The following is a 13,912-nucleotide window of genomic DNA, read 5'->3' as shown; positions in this document are numbered from 1 at the left end:
AAAGGAAAAAAAGTTAGACAGGGAGAGAGCCAAACCATAAGAGACTCTTAAAAACTGAGAATAAACTGAGGGTTGATGGGGGGTGGAAGGGAGGGGAAAGTGGGTGGTGGGCATTGAGGAGGGCACCTGTTGGGATGAGCACTGGGTGTTGTATGGAAACAAATTTGGCAATAAATTTCATATCAACCATTTAGTTTCAAGGTAAATATGGTGCTGTTTTGAATGTTCTGTTGTAGTTTGGTTAGGATCCAAAGGCATCCTTCATTAGCTTCTTTATTAGTACATTTAAATACTCCCTTGGCTTAATTAAGCTTCAAATGACTTTATTCTCTGATTCAGTGGTGTTTGTGTTCAACAGACTTACCAAGCTTCCTTATAAATCTTCCCACAGCAGATGTTGAGATGCATGTGGCATGGGGTGACTCAGGTTTTGGGTAATGGCCCATGCTTCTTGAATTTAGGGAAGTGATGACTTTTGTTGCTACCACACTTCTGTGGCCCTATGTATATATCTCTTTGTCTAAGCCACTTAGGAACAAGAGAATAGTTCCAGGTGGACTCAGTCAGATGATCTTCTATGGTGCCCACCCCTGAGGTATTACATTTGAGAGGTAACATTGGTAGCAACATATCATGAACTAATAACTCATTAGGATTCACTCAACGCCTTCCTTCCACTAGCACTGAAAATCCCCCAAAGACTACCCCACATGTGTCCTGATACTAACCATCAAACTGATGTTAATGAATGAGATTTAAGTAGCTAATTCCAATTTCTCTCTCTAAACAGGCAAAGTAGAGGGAGATCTAACTCCCTAGAATAGCACTAGAATAGAACTTTCTGTGATGGTGGAAATGTTCTATATCTATGGTAGCCACTTGCCATATGTGGATATTGAGCATTTGAAATGTAGATAGATAATTGAGAAATTGAATTTTAAAATTTATTTCAGTTTAATTAATTTAAAAGCCCCAAAAAGTCACTGGTTACATTCATGCTTACACAATAAATGTTATAAAAATATATTTGGTCCCAAAGGAGAGGGATTTAGACTTACTAATGGGAAAATAAGTTAAAAAAAAAAAAAAGAATTCTGCCTCATCTAAGGGACTCTGAGCTGATTTTGTAGGTGGCAGGAAGGAAAGAGCCTCTAGTTTTTCATTTTTTGTTGGTTTACCTAATGGATTTGAGAAAATTCAACAAGTATTCTTTGTGAAGGACTGGAGAAACCTATAGGGAGTTATATACCATATATCTACACCCATATTTATCTATTCTCATGTGTTTAGAAGTCATTTCCATTTTATTCTGAGTACAATCTTCACAATAAAAATTAAAACAAAGGTTGACATACCTAAGATTTCTTTAATTTTATTTGTTTGGGAGAAAGAATTATTTTAGAGGTTGAGGAAAATATGTTTCTGGCCATATTCCCTCTCCCATTAAAACATATTTATTTTACTATGTATTATTTCACCCATTTCATCATTACTATAATTTTCTCATTTTGAATCATAAGACATTTCATGTGATATGAGAAGACAATTCCCTTTGTGGAGAAAGGTCTCTTGCTCATTGTTGTATCCCCAGTGCCTAGAACAATATCTGACAAATGATAGGTATCCCATAATATTTGTTGAATAAATGAGCAAATTAAAGACAGTGTCTTCTTTTAAAGTAGTGCTAGTTTCTGGCATCTCCTTGTTACTTTGATGTTGCTGTTTGGGCAAGGAATATGCAAACAAATAGACAAACATGAGCTTGGCTGGACAACTGAAAACTGATTAGTTCTCCGAGACTCAATTCAGCCCACGCTATTTCTCAGGCATCTGAAATCTGGTTGTAGTTTGCTCAGAAATGTGTGTACTCATTGTGTGCAGAGGGATTTTTATATCAACTGGCATCTTCTCTTTTTGTTTAATGACTAGAAACCAAACCATGTTAAAGACTGGAAGAAATTAGCAACTGTTTAACATCTGAAGACAAAAGAGTTTCTATTTGGGGGAAATGAAAGAATTAGTCCTGGGGTCGCTCTTTCTCCTTTACCTTCCCTGTTCATTGCTAGAGGTGTCATGGTTAGTTAACAAGAGGAATTTATCAAGGTAGATCTGATACATTACATGATCTCCACCATGTATAACTCAGCACCATGGGAGTATGATTCACGAGTTTTTCATTTAGCTTTGGAGAATGTTCCATTTGTCATTTGCAGTATTTTCATGGGTTTCCTCCAGAAGTTTATTCTGCAGATGGGCAATAAGACGTGTGACAGACTTGAAGAGAATGCTGCCAGCAAGAATTACCCAAACTATATCCTCTGGGGACTGACCATAAGCTCATGTCTGCAAGGAATAGAATTCTGGAGTGACTGGCCCACTAAGAGTCCCATAAACTACACGAGAAGATGGGGGAAAGTGACAGTTGGTGGGAAAATACTTCCATTCTGCTGAGATTAAGTCTGACCTGATAGATCCTTTCAGTCTGCATGTGAATAAAAGCTGGTTCTGTTTTGCTGCAGGCCTTAAAAAGGTAAGGGACAAGAGAGTTAAAAGTAATCGTAAAAAGCCAGTTCCCAAGCACAGTAATTATGCAGTTCTAAGAATTATGACTCAATTATCATTCCCCTTGCTATACAAAGACAAAACCTTCAAGATTTGACTAATTTGGATGCCTGTAGGAAATTATGGTTTCTGAGTTACTATAGAAAGCAGCAGCTGAAATTTTGCTTGCTAAAAAACTGGTGTGAGGTAGGGTTGCTCCCAGTGGTGTTCTCTCAGTTAAAATGTGTCTGCATTTTCTGTTACTCATGTCTGATGTTTGGTTAACAAGTTGACTCTAACCAACAATGGGCCCAGCCTTATTACAATGGGTCTATCCTTAAGGTACTTTTTTTCCTGCAGCATAACCCAGAATCTTCATTTTTAAGTTTTATTATTTTTGTTTTATAAAAATAATAACTGCAGAATAACACAAATTTATTAAGGCATACAATTCCTAAGTGCAGTGTTCAGTACACTTTACACATGTACTGCATTTCAATATCCTAGAAATTTCCCTCATGCCCCTCCTAGTCATTACCTCTGCAAAGATAACCACTACCACTATTCTGACTTCCTTCATAAAAGATTCCTTTTGCTTATTCCTGAATCTGCATTTTAATAAGAACCCCAAGGGATTCTTATGTACCTCAGAGTTTGAGAAACACCGACTTGAGGTTTTGAACATAAAGTGAAATAGAAATCTCTGATCCAGGTCCTTTAAATAAAACAAAGCACAAAATCCATGTGTTTAGATTGATCTATAGTGTGGTGATCACAAATCAATATCTTCAATTTCATCACGAAAGCTCCGCAAGGAAGTAAAATACAGCTTTGTGCCTGTACTAATATTGATGCCAAATATCAGAGAGGTTCACCTGAAGCCAGGCACCTGCAAATTCCTATTATCATAAACAGACCATGATGCTCCCTGGTCTTGGAGTACACTTCATTTGCATAGGCAGGAAATTCAGATTCAGGTCATGTTTTTCCCCTGTCAGCTGTGGTTTATTTTCCTTACCCATTCTAAATCTGTCATTTTCAGTCTCAGGTGTAAACTTTATGGTTTACTGTACTGTAATTTTAATATTGAATGCAATCTTACCAAGTTGTAGGAGGTGGCATACCTTTCAGTGAATCCAAATAAAGCTATAAATATTAAGATAGGAACCCTCCACATCCACTCTTTATGGTTTACAAAATCTTATTTTGGGTTGAAAAAGAAAATAATATTTTGCTTTTCTTTGGTCATCTTTCCCTATCCCTTTAGTAATATCTTATAATACTATATGATTCTTTTGACTTTCTGGGCCAGCTTCTGATGGCCTGCTTGCCCGATAGTCTATTCATCTCTTCTCGGCTAGCAGTGACTACTCAAATGCATTTAAATCTAGAGCTTGGGAGAGCATCACTTTGAATCAATATTTTCTAAGGAAATAGGCATTTGAACAAGGCTACATTAAATTTCTTTCATCTCTCATGTGGGTTGCAATAGGTCCAGCCACTCCCCAGAACATCTGAGGTGTGATGATGTTTGATAATGTTTGTCAATGTCTACAGGTGATTATCCAAATATTTTCATTGCTTGTAGTCCCCATTACCATTCTCTACAAAGGAGGTACAACTTCCATGGATAGCAGTGGCTAGAATTAAGAAGATTCACCGAATCCTATCAAAGTTTACTCTCACTCTAACTGACTCCAACAGTCTTTATGATTCATGCAAATGCAATAAGTCAGATCATGGAATCTGTGCTGTCATATGACAAAGAGTAAAAATTTTGCACCCAAAATTTACATTTTATTCTTACCAAGTAAATCCTGTAAAGCAAAACCATGACTTATGAAGAGAGGAAATGAATAATGTTAATACCTATATTATATATTCACATGGGGTACCTGTATATCTATTTAGGTATTTCTAGTTACTTTTGAACAGCATTATTCACATCATGATGCATGAAGTGAACTTGTTTTGCTGTTAATTACACCAGCTTTTTGTTCAGTAGCACTAGGCTAAATGAAGCAAGTTAGTATCAACACTTCTTTAAAAAGGAAAAGTGACTTATATTTTCTTATGTAAAAATAGTACAGATGTATTATAAATTATAGACTGCAGAAAAGTAGAAAGAAGTGTGGGGGGGGAGGGGCAGGAAGTATTTGTTTTCACCATGCCAACAACCATTGCCGTTGTGATATATTTCCTTGTAAGCTTTTCCTGCCTGTAATTTTGGCTCTGTTGTGATCACTTAGTAGTCTATTTATTTCATTTCCTATTATCATGATATTCCACATTACTGAAACACAATTATAAACACAATTGTTTTAACACAATTATAAACACAATTGTTTATAAACACAATTTTTAACAGTTAAATGCTTTACTTTGTGAATATAATATAGTTATTTATCATTTGTCTAATGTCGAGCAATTAGCCTGTTTCAAATTTTTCACCACTTAAAGTAGGTGGAGCGGGAAGAAAAAAAAAGAGGGGCACCCAGGTGGCTCAGTCGGTTAAGCATCTGACTTCAGCTCGGGTCATGATCTCATGGTCCATGGGTTCGAGCCCCACCTCAGGCTCTGTGCTGACAGCTCAGAGTCTGGAGCCTGCTTTGGATTCTGTGTCTCGCTCACTCTCTGCCTCTCCCCTGCTCATGCTCTGTCTCTCTCTGTCTCAAAAATAAATAAAACATTTTTAAAAATTTAAAAAAGAATGAATAAACATTAAAAAAAACTTTTTTAAAAAAAAGGAAAAAAGGGAAAGAAGGAAGGAAGGAAAGAAAAGAAAAAAAAAGGGGGGGGGAAAGCAGGCTGAAAGTGAATGAAGGGGAAAGGCATGCAGGAAGGCAAGGCAACACTTATCTTTATTTTTTAAGTTTATTTATTTTGAGAGAGAGCACAAAGGGGGTAGGAGAGAGAGAGAGAGAGAGAGAGAGAGAGAGAGGGAGAATTCCAAGCAGGCTCTGCACAGTCATAGCCCAGAGCCCAATGCAGGGCTTGAACTCATGAACCAAACCATGAGATCATGAACTGACCCAAAAAGCAAGAGATGGACACTCAACTGAATGAGCCACCCAGGAGCCCCAGAAGGAAGGACTTTTATAAAGGAACCTGAATCTGCACCGTTTCCCCAGTCCAAAAGATAGTCCTTTACACTAGGTAGTTCTTCACCTTCTTTTGATTCATGACTAGAGACTTAACTTATGCATACAACAGGTTCCAAATCTCAAAACCCTAAGCTTACGGAAACAGAAATAGGTTTAAAATTAGCTCTCTTGTCCTTTTGCCAGGCCATATGAGCTTTAGCACACAGCATCTCATTTGACTCTCCAGTTAATTTTTGTGAAATAAATATTATTACCCCAAGTTTACAAATGAAAAAACAAACTCAGAGGCATTGAGTGTCTTCTCCCATGTCAGCTAGTAAATTGTAAGGCCAGTGTTAATGTCCAGGTTTTGTGACTCCAATTTTACTTTGGTTCAAGTTTTCTATGGCTTCTTGATTTCTATTCACTTATTTGATTTCTCATGCCGGCAGTGCCCTGGCACTCTTGGATTTTGCCTGGACTTTGCTTCTTTGGTCTGGGCTTCTTGCCTAGTTCCTTCAACTCACTACTGCCCACGTCTCAATCTGTCAATCTGCCAACTTTGTTTAACTGAATTGTGTTCATTTAAGAAAACTTGCTTTGGTGTATTTTAGACAATGAGGAGACTTTATTAGAATATGTAGTAGATATATTTCTCCTTAAATGTAACCACTGCTTCCTTGTTCACTTAAAGGTCTGATATATCCCTCTGCCAACAGTCTCTTGTGTGCCTATATCACCATGCTTGGTACAGGAAAGCAGGTGTTCTTCCTGTAAATTCCCCATATTGATCCAGTTGCTATCCCATTGTGGAAAACACTACTAATTGTTTGTCGACCTCATGTCATGTTCCTGGAAACATAGAGTCCCTTTCCCATATGACTGAGTTCTGGCCATTAGAATGTGAGTGAAAGTCCTATGTGCCATTTCCAGGCCTGGAAAAGTCTTGCATGTGTATTCAATTCTTCACACTCATTTTCCCCCCACTGGCTTGAAGCAGACCTTTGAAGCCACATGTTGAAGATGGTAGAGCTACAGAAAAAAAGAACCTGGGTTCCTGAATCATCGCCTGAAAGAGAGCCAGCTACCAACAAGGAAAACCCCTTTAGGACTTTACAAGAACAAGAACTTTTTTCTTGCTTGTCCCATCATACAGTTTGGGGTTTATATGGTTCACCAGTTAGCCTACTCTAACAAGTACAGCCATGAACATCTTTGTAATTGCTAATTAAGGAGAACCTCTTTAGTGTTGTGGTTTGACTAGATAGCAGAATTAAAGACATTCATTTTTTTTCTTTTTTTTTAAATTATATTAATTCAAATCCAAGTTCGTTAACATACAGTGTAGTATTGATTTCAGGAGTAGAATTTATAATTCACCACTTACACATAACACCCAGTGATCATCCCAACAGGTGCTCTCAATGCCCATCACCACTTTAGCTCATCCCTCCCACCTTCCCTCCAGCAACCCTCAGTTTGCTCTCTGTATTTAAGAGTCTCTTATGGTTTGCCTCCCTCTGTTTTTATCTTATTTTTCCTTCCCTTCCCCTGTGTTCATATGTTTTGTTTCTTAAATTCCACATATAGTGATATCATATATGTCTTTCTCTGCCAGATTTTTTTGCTTAGCATAATACCCTCCAGTTCACCATCCATGTTGTTGCAAATGGCAAGATTTCATTTTTAAATGGTAATTTTCAAAAGGATTCTGTGTATGTGAGTGTGCATGTTTGTGTGTGTATATCAACTACATTTGAGGAGATAGAACTCTTACAGTTCCTTCAAGCTTTTAATCTATAAAACAAATCTCTGTATCAATATTTTGCTTTTTCAAATGGCATTTGGTCACATTCCATTAACAGAATCTCCTCCCAGGGTTGGAAGGGAACAGATCCTTGTGAGAGTAAAGTTCATAACCCAGTACGCAGATGCAGCCCGAGGACAATGCCAACAATCTGCAGAGAAACACATGTGGTCACCTTTTAGGTAGGACTGCTAAGGCAGAATGGACCTGCTCCCTCTGTCCATTGTAACTGCCAGCCACAGAGTGTCATGAGCCTGACAGGTCATTCTTCAGGCTGTTGGAGATGTGATAAAGGATTATTTAAGAGGCTTGATAACTTATAAGGGTGTGAGAAGCATCAGAGGAAATTACATCAGTGTTTAAATCCAGCAGATTAGAGGATTCAAGGGTCCATTAACAGAAATCAGTCAGAAGGAGGAAGAACTTGTTTTGAGAAGAAGACTGTGTTCTACTTTGGTGGTGTTGATCCTGAGGCCAGCCAGCAGCCACTCCTGTTTCAGTTAGTAAATATCCTCTTTTCTCTCAGTAGGCCTGTCTGTTCTGTTAGATAACCTAATTCCCTTATCTCTGCCTTTGACGTGTGTTTTAGCACACTACCGAGTGATATCACATGGATTTCTAAGTATTAACATGTTTTGGAGATATCTTTCCAGAAACTGAAATTAAAAAAAAAAAGAAAAGAAAAAGCAAAGAGAAAGAAACCAAGTATAATTTATCCATATTTTATTTAATTCCGTCCTGTTTCTTTTTTTTAAAAAAAATTTTTTTTTTTAACGTTTATTTATTTTTGAGACAGAGAGAGACAGAGCATGAACGGGGGAGGGGCAGAGAGAGAGGGAGACACAGAACCGGAAGCAGGCTCCAGGCTCTGAGCCATCAGGCCAGAGCCTGACGCGGGGCTCGAACTCACGGACCGCGAGATCGTGACCTGAGCCGAAGTCGGACGCTTAACCGACTGAGCCACCCAGGCGCCCCAATTCCGTCCTGTTTCTTAAAGGTAGGAAAAAAAACTAAGGAAGGGAAGAAAGAGAAGGAAGGGAAACAAAGGAAAGAAGAGAATGAAGGAAGGAAGGAAAGATGGAAGGAAGAAAGGATGAGCGTAAGAGAGAAAGAGAAAAAGAAGAAAGAAAGCAAGAAAGAGAAAGAGATAGGAAAGAGAGAAGGAAGAAAAGGAAGAGAAAAAAGAAAAGAAAAGAAAAAATAAAAGAAAGGAAAAGAAAAGAAAAAAGGAGGGAGGAAGGAAGAGGGAGAGAGGGAAGCAGGAAGGAAAAGAAAGAAGGGAAGAAAAGAGAGAGTAGAGAAAGGCCAATATCCTTGATGAACATAGATGCAAAAAACCTCAACAAAATACTAGCAAACCACATTCGACAATGCATTAAAAGAAGCATACACCATGATCAAGTGGCATTTTTAGATTTATTTATCTCACCAGTTGGTCTGCCCTCCTGAGAACAACCATGAACATTTTTGCATAGCAACATCACTGAGTGAAAACACCTCACAAGTCAAAGTTAACTACCAAAAGATATTCACCAAAGTAATCCCACCATCACTTTAGCTGAGTTGTGGGAACAAATCCTCATGGTTCTGGATAAATGAAAAATTCATTTAAAATGTAATTTTAGTTTCTAAGTTACAGCCCAACTCCAAGCTTCGTATTTCTAGCAGCCTGTACCTTTGATCCTCTTCAGTCACCCTGTTCCCAGGGTCACATCCTGAACAACCATCACCTGAAACAACTGAAATATCCCGCTGATAACAGCCCTCCTCATTCCAGAAATCTCACTCCATTGCTTCGGATACATGTGATCTTTAAGTTCACTGAAGTTTCTGATGCTCTGGCCACCTCTACTTTCTCACAGGCCATCATCTACTCCCCCACCCCAGTCCGACACCTCCCTGTCTGAATTCCTCCTGATCCAGCCTAGACTTCATGGCACATTGTTTCAAAAACTTTCTCATCAGAATTACATCCCTCTGTGCCAGCTCTGCTAATTGAAGACCCTTCTCAGACCTATCACTTGCTCTCTGCTCCTGTGCCCAGACTCCTGGAGACACAAAGAATATCATGCTGCCTGTCACCTCAGCTGACCTCCCCAGGCCACTGAGTCATGCTTTGGTTAGCCCTCTTTCCTATTCCCTTCAGTGGCTGTCCCTAATGTCCATCACTCTCTCCAGACAGCATATCCCATCCCCAACCCCTTCTCCTTCAGCAGGTAATTCTTCATAGTTTACAGGGGGAAAAAAAGAAAAAAAAATGTGTCGATCAGGAAAGATCTTTCTCACCCTCCTTTCTCCATAGAAATATGCTTAGCCATAACTGTGCCATCTTTTTCTCATGTCCTAAAGGAAGAAAACTTCTCCCTAAGCCTCACTCCTCCATCTGTTCCTCTGTTCCTTAGATCCTATTTGCTCTGTGTTACTTAAGGTCTTTATACTACCAATGATCTCATGTCTTTCCTGCATCACCAACTTCCTCTCAACTGGATCCCTCCCTCAGCACCATATAAATATGTTCACCTTTCTCACATTTAATGAAGAGCCTACCTTTGACCTATCCTTACTTCTTCCTTCTCAAGTACTCTGCCTGTAAAAGTTGTTTGTACTTTCTGTCTCCACATCCCTTTTAGCATCCCTCAACCTTTTGCAGCTTGCTACTACTTCAACCACACCTTGAGATTATTCTAGTGAGGATCATTTCAATGGCTTCCAAGTTTCTAAACTTAAAGTCTCGGGTTTTGTTCTCTTACTTGGCCTCCCTGCAGTATTTGATGCTCCTGGTCTATCCCACCTTTTCAAGTATTTTCTCCTGCCTCTAGAATAACATTCTCCCTTGTTCCTCCTTTTACCTTTCTCACCAGTCTTTTTCAGTCTGCTTCCTGGACTCTTCTTCCTATACGTATCCAAAAAATATTTAAAAACGTATTACCGGCATCCCAGTGAACTTCTGGCCTGAGCTCAATATATCAAGGCTCCGATGTGGCAATATTTTGCAGGTTGTGGCTGCCAGCACAGGCCTGTGGGCTTTAACAGTCTACACACACCATGATCATGAAGTTTGGTGGCAATGTCAGTTTACACCAAGTCATATATGGTGCTATCAGTTTCCCTGAGGAGGAGGAAGGGGCCCTCACTCCCGCACCAGAGAGCAATTAAATTTGGGAAAGTGTACACTTTCACATATCTCAGGAAATAAGCATTCCCTAGCCGTGTAAATGGCCTGGTTTTCTTTCATCATAAAGCATTGTGCACTTGTCCATGAAGCTGGTAAACATTTTGATCAGTAAGCAAGATGCCTATAAAATTGGTGACTGGTTGCTCTTAGAAGCTAGAATACCTCCTGTGCTTCCACAGACTCCTCCCTACCACCTAGATGACACACACAACCAACAAGCACCAGAGCTCCTGAGAGACCATAATGACCAAAGCTGACATCTGTTCCTTGGCCATTACTCTCCGGCAAGTGACCATCAAGGAGATGCCTCACTCAGGAGACCTGTACACTGTGATGGCCTATAATCTTCATCCATCTCTCTCAGCAGCCTCTCTTCACTGATTCTGTCTCTGGGAAAAGGCTTGGGAAGATCATCTAATGCTACTGGATGGCCAGTGCTTTCCAGCAGCCAAGTGCGGCACTTATGGTTGACTTTAATTCTTCAAAAACTAAATTTGGGGGTTCCTGGCTGGTTCAGTCGGTAGAGTGTGTAACTCTTGATCTCAGGTTTGCGAGTTCAAGCTCCATGCTGAGTGTGAAACCTACTTAAAAAAATTGTTTTTAATTAAAAGCTGAATTTGGCTGACTCTAAACTGTATCAAGATAAGCTTTTGACTTTGTTTCTATTTATTTTTAAAGAAGTGAATATGTAGAAAGAAACATTTATAGGAGAGATTTTTAGAAAATAAGGTACTAAGATGTAAAGAAACATTTCCGAATTCTTGGAAACTTTATCATTTGTGATTCTACTTCCTCAAGGGAAAATTGTTTTTAAGTGGCCTTTAATTGAATTAGAAAACGAAGCCTATACCATATATATAACTTGTATGTAATTCCTATGATATGATTTATAAAGTATCTCAAGGCTTTGATTTCATCAGATAATGAGGGTGGAAGACAGACTGAGTGGGCTCACAACGTGGCATTGGAACTTGGCTGTGTGTGAGCTTGAACAAGTCACTGAATTTCACAGAGAACCTCTGTGCCCAGGTGCACGATCGCTCTCACAGCTACCCTGTGAGGACACGTCAAGTGCTCAGGACAGCACCTGGCCCATAGCAGTCACTCAGTATACAACAGGTATACTGTCTTTGTTATAGCTTTGTTATTATGCTGGCTTCTCTTGGAGCAAAAAGAAGTAAAAATCTAATAATAACCAAAAAAAAAAAAATGAATGCATCATCTTGAACCTAAAGTAAAAATTGTCTTAAAAAAATCTCAAAAAAATATCTCTGAACCACAAATTTCTATTCACCTTATATATTTATGTATGTTATGCCACTAACACACACCCCTTAGAGTGGCCTAAATGGTTTGAAAACCCTATTATTCAAAAAGCATAAAAATGTCAGGGATCCAAAACCTATCTAGATTAAATAAATGCATTCAGGGCCCTCCAAAATTCCACATTCTCACAAAAAGGGATGAGAAAAGAGAGTAAAACCGTATCTCAAATGTAGTACTGTCATTAGTCTCTCCTTATTTGTGTTCTTTATTTTTTCAATTTTTGGTGTGAAGACAAAGGTCTTATTCCTTCTAGTCTAATTCAAGAACTTTAATGGCAACAAATACACTGATTGTGCACCTATTGTGTGCCTGGCACCGTTCAGGGCACTTGGAGCAGTCTCTGCTTTCATGGAGCTTGAAGTCGAATGTGGTTCTTAAAAAAAGGGCTCCAGTGCTATTTTAGCAGGTGTTGGTATTGTCTATGCTCATCTTTTAACATCGTATATTAAATTAAAATTGGCATTTTAAAGTCTAACTTATAGTAACATAAATATTAAATGCTGGAGTCAGGAATAAAATTATATCTCTGTGTATATTTTGATATGTATGTTTTAATTGATCAAGTGCCTACTCTGTGCTAGAAAATGTGAAATTTTAGTTTTCTTTTATGTAAAATTAGAAAGAATGCTATTATCATTATAGATCTTATTGAGCAGTTTCGGTAAGTGGCTTTTTTGACTTTGCTGAAATTTAAATGCATTACATCCAAATTTTGGGCCAGTAGAGCAGAAAAAAAGTCCTAAACAGTTTATTCAAGGTAAAACATATCCACATGGAGTTTTTCCAAGAAGAAAGCATATTTCATAATATGCATAATTGTGTTTCTTTCCGGAGCTTGAATAAACTAAATATTGACAAATTCGTCTCTAAGAAACCCATTACAAAACAATTAATAAAAGTCCCCTACTTCCCACACGTCTATCATACTATTACATGTGACACCTGATTAATATGTCATTAATAATTGCAACTATGTAATGTCCCAATCATCCAAGTGGGTACCCACTTCATTAAATTAACAGTTATTTGTGTAATCCTCATAATGGTCTGGTAGGAAAAGCTGTGTACTCTTTTATTCTACACAATGGCAAAAAAGGAGGTATTTTATTTCATTTATTACTTTTTTTGTTTCAAGTTTTTATTTAAATTTCATTTAGTTAGCATATAGTGTAATATTGACTTCAGGAATAGAATTTAATGATTCATCACTTACATATGACACCCAGTGCTCATCACAACCCAGGCATCATCAAAAATGAGGTATTAAACGTGGTGTATGATATAATAATAGCTAATATTAGTTGCTTACTTAACAAAGTACTTATATAAATCTATTTAATCTTAATAAGTCTCAATGATCGGATACTATTATCCCCATTGTAAAGTTGAGGAAATTGAGACACAGAGGACTAAGAAACTCACCCACAGTGACACAGACACAGTAGAAGAGATGGAGTGGAGGCTTGACTCTGTGTAGTCTGGTTCAAGGACCTGTTCTTGTCCCCCATGCCACATTCTCATATACCAGTCTCCTTCCCAAAACAATTTGCTGCTGTCTCTTTTTACTTGCTAAAACATAAAAGTTTTCTTCCATTTTTTTTAATCCTAAGAAAAATGTTCAAAAGTATGACCTGCTTCTCTGTCTCATCTCAAGTAATAATGGTTCTGGTATTCTGGACATTGATTTAGATGCTTCTTTTTATCTCTAGGTTCTTTGAAAGCACCTATCATTATAATGCCTATGCACTCAGACAAATATATGAGACATGCTTTAAAAAAGAGAGAGAAATTTCCCCATGGTCTCTATTACATTTTAATAGTGTGAAGAATAATGCAGTGGACAGATAATGGAGTAAAGCAAGGAATTGTGGGAGGAAGCTTCTTTAGTGTTTTTTGACTGAATCACCATATAAAAACTCAGACCTTGGCTACCCAGGCTTAGATTTCTGAATCTTGGACCAAAAAGAGAAGTAATGGTAA

At 38.2% G+C, this 13,912-nt stretch overlaps 1 pseudogene; it reads left to right on the top strand.

Moving 5' to 3' along the window:
- The first annotated feature begins 2,133 nt into the window (after positions 1-2,133).
- Positions 2,134-13,650, top strand: LOC122238849 (annotated as a pseudogene).
- The last annotated feature ends 262 nt before the right edge of the window (positions 13,651-13,912 follow it).

The sequence above is a fragment of the Panthera tigris genome, chromosome B2 (assembly GCF_018350195.1).
Source record: "Panthera tigris isolate Pti1 chromosome B2, P.tigris_Pti1_mat1.1, whole genome shotgun sequence".
Classification (NCBI taxonomy): Eukaryota; Metazoa; Chordata; class Mammalia; order Carnivora; family Felidae; genus Panthera; species Panthera tigris.
The sequence above is the reverse complement of the archived record's forward strand: the minus strand, read 5'-3'. Positions and strand labels throughout refer to the sequence as shown.